General features: G+C 35.9%; 1 long non-coding RNA gene across 2 annotated transcripts; it reads right to left on the reverse strand.

Moving 5' to 3' along the window:
- Positions 1–6248: 6248 nt before the first annotated feature.
- LOC117655040 (uncharacterized) lies at positions 6249–8663 on the reverse strand. 2 transcript variants are annotated; one of them, XR_004588511.2, is made up of 2 exons: positions 8539–8663; positions 6249–6521 (listed from the first exon to the last, which is right to left on the reverse strand). It is a non-coding gene; the product is annotated as an uncharacterized LOC117655040 (long non-coding RNA). The 2 variants fall into 2 exon arrangements; XR_009620395.2 differs by lacking the exon at positions 8539–8663 and adding an exon at positions 7831–8181.
- Between the last annotated feature and the right edge of the window lie 324 nt (positions 8664–8987).

Below are 8987 nucleotides of genomic sequence, written 5' to 3' on the forward strand. Positions count from 1 at the left end.
TCAAAATAAGCAAAGATGGCATGAACTTTATTATCATGGATTATTTAGCTAATAACAAGCCTTGAGAGAGGATAGATATGCAGGACGCAATTGATGGAAGATGACAGAAATGCTATATTTGCATCCCAAAATTTCAGAAATGTAGCTTCCTTTCCAACTAGTTTGGAGGGAAGTAGTTGGAAAGGAAGTTACTGTATATTTCTGATATTCTTAACAGCTATAAAATGCTTTTGATTATATATTCCAACTTTTATGTCCTATTGTCTTCTAATTATAAATCAAAATTATTACATTTTAGCAACGGTGTAACTACAGCAAATCAATATAATTATTTTGGGGGAGGTGTCTAATAGAAGAGGAACAAAGCTCATTAGGGGACTAATGAGGGCTAAAACATAAGAATGGTTACAGGAACTGGGCGTGGCTAGTCTAGTGAAGAGAAGGACCAGAGGTGACAACAGTATTTCAATATTTGAGGGGCTGTTACAGAGTGGAGGGGGTCAACCTGTTTTCCACAGATCCTGAAAGCCAGATAAGGAATAATGGATGGAAACTGATAAAGGAGAGCTTCAACCTAGAAATAAGGAACAGTAACATCCAAAGGCTTCGAAAGATCTGGTGATGGTAATGAAAAATACTATAGCTCACCATTTAGATTTATGTTGCATATATTCTTATAAATTGAATTTTTGTCATTCACAATCTCTGGTTTAATGAGGTTGACAGAACATATCAGGATTATGACAGAGTGACTACCTATATCTTTCCCAAGGAACATGAATTTCACTGCTAATTTTCCAGCTAATATAAAATGGATGTTGCAGTACTTTTTTGTCCAAATTTCCTTTATATATGTATATGTATATATACAGTATATTCTGCATGTTACACCTGATTTCTTGTTTTGCATCAAAATTAATGGTTTCAAACTAAAATTAAAGTTAGGACAGATACTGGCAGAAACCAATTTTCAAAAATATTTCTTATCTATCAGAAAATATGCTACCAGAGAACTTTAGAGAAATAGTAAGAAAACCTGAAATACTCTAAATAGTGTTACATGAATGATATCAATGACATAAAAATCTTTGTGCCATGCTTTAAAAAATGATATGTATCTCAAAGAAAAAAGTAGAATACTTTTGATTTCAAAACCTTTTGGGCTGTACTTGTACTTTTATTTATATATAAAAGAAATTATTCAGCTAGTTAAGAGGACGGAAAGCTTTGAATGTCATAACACAGATTTAATTACAGAAGCGAAAAGGTATTCATTTTATCATTATGAGTATGACTTATTGGTTTTATTAACTTAATTTTGGCATAGCTAGATGATTGGCTTCTAATAAGTCAGTAGTTGAATACAAAGTGTTCATTTGGGATGATGGAGGGTTGTGGATTCAAAACACACAACTTTTTCACCAATCATATGTATGCATACACATTTCAAAAGTCTGCTTGTGCAGATTCATGAAACTCATTACACTTCATGTTAAGGTATTCATATTTTATAATGAGAGTATTAGTCAACACCTTATCGTCACAAGAGAGGAATGTAGAGCTGATGTTTTTTATGTTATTTCCTTGAGTGAGCAATATTAAAGAAGGTAGCAACTTGCCACCCATTCAAGATTTGTTTCTTGAGCAATCTAATAATAAATGAGGTGTACATGAGCAGTGGCTTCCTATTTCTAAATGTGGGTAGGGTGGGGTGAGAGGATGTTACATGGTAGTATTATTAGGCAGAACCCAGAACATTTCAGGGAATAATGGTTGTTTCGTGACATTAGTAGGAAATAGGGCTTTCTGTAGTATGCAATATGTAGGTACAACAAGAATTTGGAGATTTGAAAATATTCTTTCTATGTTCCCTTTATTTTTGTATTTATTCTTTACCCTTTCTTAACATATCTGTTTATGTACATTTGTTCCAATTTTATTCTGTTTCCATCCTAGTACTCTCCAATCAATACTAGGCTTAGAACATGTGCTATAAATTGGCTGGAGAATTTTGGGAATTGAAACCCACTCTTCAAGTTGCTAAATTGGAGACACACTGATGTAAGTAATCCATCCACCTGTTTCTTAACAGTGCTAGAAACCAAAGCCTAGAAAATGCACAAGGAAATTTCAAGATGCGACCCATGACAGTTGTTCAGTAGGTCAACTCATCCTGATGATACCATGAAATCTCCAATTTGTTATCCAACTATGGATCCTTTTAAACAAAATATAACTATTAATGTAGAAGATAAAAGTATCAGTAGGTTTAATGTCCTCAGCTTTGAAAAGGTTTAGCTAAATTTAGAGCAGGAAAAAATAAGTGAATTGTAGACCTGAAATAATAGCTAAATACATTGTTCAACATTGCTTTGGACCAACCTTCAAGTCAAAGATGGAGAAGCATCACATGTAGCCATTGACTGTAAGGCTAAGGCTAATGGAAGCTTGGAGAAAGACTGATCCTTCTAGAGAAAAAGGTTTTACTCCTGTGATCTTCTATTGAAATTGTCAATAACACAGAAATGAGATTTCTGGACTCAGAGAGATATGTACATTTATATTAAATGGATGTTTTAATACAACCAAAGCCTCCATTTTCATCCATTTAATACAAATATGCAAAATATTTATTTATTATTTTTAGCTTTTCAGTACAACTAATGTGAGAATATATTAATTCCTAAACAAAGGAAAAAGAAGATTATAATATAGCACAGTTTAGGCAGCTCACTGAAATGATTGAGTGAGGCACTTTCAGAATTATTACATAGTTCAATTACTCAAACAATCAGTTTACAATGATTATTGACATATTCCCAAAAATGTCAGAAGTTTCCTAACAGGTCCATCAAATCCATTAAATCTCATAAACTCATAAACTTAAGTTGTCCTTCATAGCACAGGACAGATATAATAAATGGATTCTATGGATTATCTTTGAAATAATAGATTTAAAAGGTTAGCTAATTCATTTTTGAAATATATGATGAAATTTAATCAAGTGATGGAATCCTCTTTGGTTAAATCTAGTCAATGGAGATTGCCAACTCTATTTTTCAGTTTCAGGCACTTTTATAAAAAACTGGTTGAAAGGCTGCCACAGGAACTATAGTTTACTAGAAAACAGTACTTAGTACCTACACGAGCCCTTCTGCTCTTATCAAAGCTTCCTCAACACACCGTTTATTGGTTATATGTGAAGCACATAAAACACTACTACATTTAGCCATTTTTATTTTCTATGACAGTTATCAGCTGTCTACAACAGCTTATTTGACCCAATTTCTCTTGTTTTCAACAAACCTTTGTATCAATGTAAAACATGTGGTGGGGCAGAGAATTTGGCATCTACTACACACTGGTACCCACGGATAGCATGATAGAAAAGCTAGGTCTGAAAAGTATTTTGAAAGTATGTATGGTTAGTATGAAAAGCCATAATAAGCTCTGGTCAATTTGTCTTGGCTATTCATTTATTTACTTCTTAAATTGGCTTCAGTAGCTAGAGCAATTTTAGGCAGCTTACATAATGCATTCCTGGAAAATTGTGTGGGCTCTTGAGATATCACAAAGCTCAAATTGATGACCTGTCAACTCATTCAAAATGGGAGTCTATTGTTCTTTTCATAAATACTGTGTTTACACAACATGCTAACTCATGGTAGTTAATTGCACTATGATTAACATAATTTTCTGTGCCTGCACAGTAAACTGAACCATAAATTAAATGAACTCTCAAAATACTTTCTGCTAAAATCTGGTTGGCAATGTTATGATTCAGTATGTGTCATGATCTTGGCTGAACAGTCATTATTTGCCATACTAGTATTAGCAGTTAGTCTTTTTATGCCTTTTAAAATAAATTTTCACCCAAAATTTAACTGACTGACAAAGTTATATTTAATCTTTTAAATTCAGTTGACTACATTACTAATATTGGGTTTGCCTAATTTTGATTCAAATTATGAGCATCTAATCTGGAACCAAAAAGAAAAGATCTTAAGTTCCTTGGCTTATTCTTTAAAGCTAAAATGAAATAAAAGGAGAAGAATGCCCAAAGAAACAAAGTTCATCCAAAGACCATGAAAGTTAAGATAGCTTTAAGTAGAAGAATATCTCCACAATGATTTTCTCATCACCTTAACTTCTGGAGAAAAGTATACAGGAGGAGACTGCCTTGTTATATAAGGGTTGAATGAAAAGTGATGCTTCAATATTATATTACCAACAGATGGCAGTACTGATATATTGAAGCTCTGATGTTTAATATTTGTTTTTTTGTTCTGACATGACATGTTTTATGTTGACATGAAATTACTGTGAGAACAGGTTGTGATACTTTTGTTTTAAAATGAAAGCTTGCAATCAGTGAGCTTTAAGTAACAAGCTGGGATTGAATTTTTGACTACTAGAGGAGTCCCTGCAACTGAGATTCACCACCAAATTCAGGTTGTTTATGGTGGTGACTGCTGATTTGAATATTGTGTATCACTGCGCCAAAAATATTTACTTGGCAAATTGGGTTGATTTGTTTCATCAACAATGAAATAGACAATCTGTGACAGAATAAAATATACAATCTGTGAGATGTAACAATAAATAGGGACAGACAGCATTACCACCAGATGGATTTGTAATTGGCTGACAAGCCATACTCAACAAGTTGTCCCTAATGGTACTAGATCTACATGGAGGGAATTAAGCAGTGGGGTGCCATAGGGTTCCATCTTAGGCCCAGTACCCTTCAATATTTTCATAAATGACTTAGATGAGGGAATAGAAGGAGAACTCATCAAATTTGCAGATGACACTAAACTGGCAAGAATAGCCAACAGCCCTGAAGTCAAGCTCAGGATCCAAAAAGATCTTGACAGACTTGAACAATGGGCCCTATCCAACAACATAAAATTTAATCTGGAGAAAAGCAAGGTTTTACACCTAGGCAGGAAAAACCAAAGGTACAAGTACAAGTACAGATTAGGCAAAACCTGGCTCAAAAATAGTAACTGTGAGAGGTTAGAGACCTAGTAGGCAAGCATTTAAATATAAACTAGCAGTGTGCAGCAGCCACCAAAAAAGCTAATACAATCCTTGCTTGTATAAACAGAGGCATAGAATCAAAACCATGTGAAGTATTAGTATCGCTTTATAAAGCCTCAGTAAGGCTACATCTGAAATAGTGCACCCAATTTGAGTCACCACATTACCAAAAAGATGTTGAGACTTTGGAAAAAGTACAAAGAAGAGCAACTAAGATATTCATCTTAAGCCTGAAGACTAAAATATATGAAGAATGGTTGTAGGATTTCGGTTTGTCTAGTCTAGAGAAAAGAAGGGCTAGGGGGTAACATGATAGCAGTATTCCAGTATTTGAGAGGTTGCCACAAAGAGGAGGGGGTCAACTTATTTACAAAGCACTTGTAGGTAGGACAAGAAACAATGGATGGAAACTAATCAAGGAGAGAAGCAACTAAGAAGCAACTGGAACTAAGGAGACATTTCCTAACAGTGAGGACAAATAACCAGTGAAACAGCTTGCCCTCAGAAGTTGTAGGTGCTTCATCACTGGAGGTTTTTAAGAAGAGATTGGGCATTTACCTGTCTGTATAGGGTCTCCTGCTTTTTTTTTTTTTAATTTGATTTATATGCTGCCCTTCTCCGAAGACTCAGGGCGGCTTACAATGTGCTCAGCAAGTGGTTGGGCTAGAAGACTTCCAAGGTCTCTTCCAGCTCTATTCTGATTACATTTTACGTGAAAATGTTGATGGACAATTAAGAACAATCAACAATCAGAACAAAGGGAAATTATTGTTAAGCTTGGCATATCACAGGAATGTTTAGTCACATTAGTGACGTTCTTAAATAGTGAAAAATTTGTGCAAGATGAGTTCCTTGCATGCTGTTAGCAGAAATGAAGTTTCAACAGTTGAAATTTGTCCACAAATTTATTGTGATACAAAGATACAGATTAGGAATTTCTTCACAGCGTTGTGATTGCTGACAAAACTTTAGTTATCATTATGATCCAGAAATGAAGCATTAATTCATGGAATATCATTACAAATATTTTACCTGCAAGGAAAAAAAGTCAAAATCCAGGCTTCCACAAAAAAAAAAACTGATTGTTACAGGTTGGGATGATACAGGTGGTATCATTCATGTGAATTTTCTTGTCCCCTGGTACTGATAGCAACTCAGATCACTATATTGAAAACTTTAAAACAATGATTAAAGAGAATTTAGAATTCTTTTGGAAAGAAATTTTAATGCAATACAACAATGCTAGACCTTACAAGTTACAAGCCACCCTAAAGGCAATTGTAAATTGGATGTGTTGTTTATTCATTTGCCATTCAATGTTGGCACTAAGCTATTTCCATCTTTTCCCAAAAATTGAAGGAATACTTTTGTAGACATCTCTTTGACTCGGATGAAGAGGTGAAAATAACTATCAGTATCTGGTTGAGCATTCAAAATGGGGAGTTATTTCCTGATGGTTTTCAGTAGCTTGTTCATCACTGCAAAAAAGGACATACAGAATGATAGTGATTATGTGGAGAAATAATACATGGATAAAGGAGCTTATTTCAATAATTGTTTTCCTATTTAGTTTATTAAAACATCCCTATTTAAACTAAAGCTATGGTGGTGAAGGGATTAATTTTGTTTCACTCTTTGTAACCCAGTTGGTTATAGGGCTTAAAATCTGTAAATAATGTCAGGAGTTAAATGCAACTAAGGTATTTTGGAGCTGACATATAGGATTAAATTAATATAATAGGATTATTCTAGCTAACAGTTTATGTTAAATTGAGATGTGTATTGAGATGTGTATTGGAGTTTCACTTTTTGTTTCCTGGAGTTTATATATTGAGCACATAGCAAATAGTCTAATTTGAAAAATGCACACACTTCAAAAGGAATGAATGTATATCTTTGAGATTCCCCCAATAACTTTTACTTATTTATTTGGAGCTTTTTATTTTATTGAATAGAAAACACAACTTACAATGTATAAGTTAAACCCTGCATGTGTCCACTTGCATTCATGTGTCCCAAACACATTTGAGACAATGAGTCACAACAATGTTTGGAACCATTTCACAACTAATGAACTAAGTCTCTCTTGCTGTTCTTTGTTGAAACTAATGTTCTCGGTTTTATTACCAGCTATTAAGTTGTAATGATAATGGGTTTGATTAGATCTCTATATTTTGATTTTAATTTTTTAAAAGTTATTAAAGATAGGAGCTTTCTCTTCTGAAAGTGGATCTATAAATATGTGGGGAGCAGAAAAATAAGTGGCAGCTATCTTTGTATGATATATGTACAATATATACACTCTTTCATGTACTTTCAAAGATTTTTTGGACTATTAATTAATGATAACATATAAATAACGTATTTATTTATTAAATGGATTTATGAGGCTGTTCAACTCAAACAATGTGACATTTTATTTAATCAGTTTTAGTCAACAAGTAACTCTCAGCCAGCATCAAATAATATTAAAATTACAACAACAAATACAAAAATTAAAATACAGCTGCTGCAAAAAAATTATCCTAATCATTAACACATTGGATGGTTTCTTCACACATTTGGGCCTTAAGCCTGGGCAAAGAACCAAGACAAAAGGTAAGCAGGGTCAGGACCAACAGAACTGGAATCAGTCACCATGTGCCAAGATGGCAGCTCTCGCCTAATCTCCGTCTGATGATGGGGCGGCTTTAGGTCATTTGGAGGTCCACCGGGGCTGATTTAACTCCCTTCAGCCCCAGCACTAACTAGGGGAGCCTTTTACCAGCTCAATGAGGTTTCTCTCACCCTCTAGATCATCGGAACTGGGCAGATATTGGCATGTGAAGGCCCCATGGGAGGCTAACTCTAGCAGTTCCGTTAATGGCAGTTACATCAGTTCCTCCATTCTTAAAGCAACGGCGGTTGGAACGACAATGGCGGTGGGTGGCGGTGACAAACAGCACCATGGCAGTCCCTGTCAAGCCCTAGACACCCTGGGGGCTCCGAATTGGTTTGGGGACTTGCTGGGAAACCTGAAGTTGCCCTCACCGACGATAGCTGCTGGGGCGATAATGACTACCTGTTCAAGAGGCCTGAGCTAAGGCCAGTGACAGCTTGCAACGTCATCAGAGGGAATCTAAAAACTATTAACCCCTGGAGTGCCTTGAGTGCCCTGAATCACACAAGGTGTTTAGACTCTTGCTGGAATTGGAAGACATCATTATAAGCTAAAGTCTGGAGCCTGGCAATATATGCAGATGACTATTCAATATGCCGAGAGTAGGAGAGGCCAGAGGTTGACAAAAGACTATCTACCTGGTCACCTTGGAGGCCTCCCCCACCTTTCTCAATTCTCTGCCTCGGCTAGTCCCTAACCCAGCCGCCTCCAGCTTATACATTACCACCTTGATTTTGACACTGACCTAGCTGCCTCCAGACTATACTTTCACCATCTAGACTACCTTCCCTCTTTATATACATCTACCCCCCCCCATGGAGCTATTATCATTCTACCTTCACTGTTTGGCTTTATTTCCAACTGAGCCACCCTCTTGTCATACGTTGTCTGGGCAGCTACTAATGTGGATGCTGAGGGAGTTTCGAATTACTGACATCATTTGAGCAGACGGAACAACAAATTTATTATGTCCATCTCATTCAGAACAAGCCGCCATGAGAAAATGACTAGATTTTTATCCTCTGTCCATCCTGAGATAGCACTAAACTCCTTCCCCCTGCCGTGAGAGGGCAAGGGAGACCAGTTTCTTACCCACACTGAATTCATTACTCTCCTGCCTCAAGACTCTTACATCAGACTGTTGGACCAGACCCAAATGCTATACCCATCTGACTTACTAGATGTATTTTGTGACCGAACTCTTGGCATTGCGAGACTCCCCCCTCTCACAAATTTGGCCCTCCACATTATCGAGAGCCTACCTTGATGACGGATTTTGGAATCC

Source organism: Pantherophis guttatus, chromosome 4, assembly GCF_059756535.1.
Source record: "Pantherophis guttatus breed Tessera chromosome 4, ASM5975653v1, whole genome shotgun sequence".
NCBI classification, from domain to species: Eukaryota; Metazoa; Chordata; class Lepidosauria; order Squamata; family Colubridae; genus Pantherophis; species Pantherophis guttatus.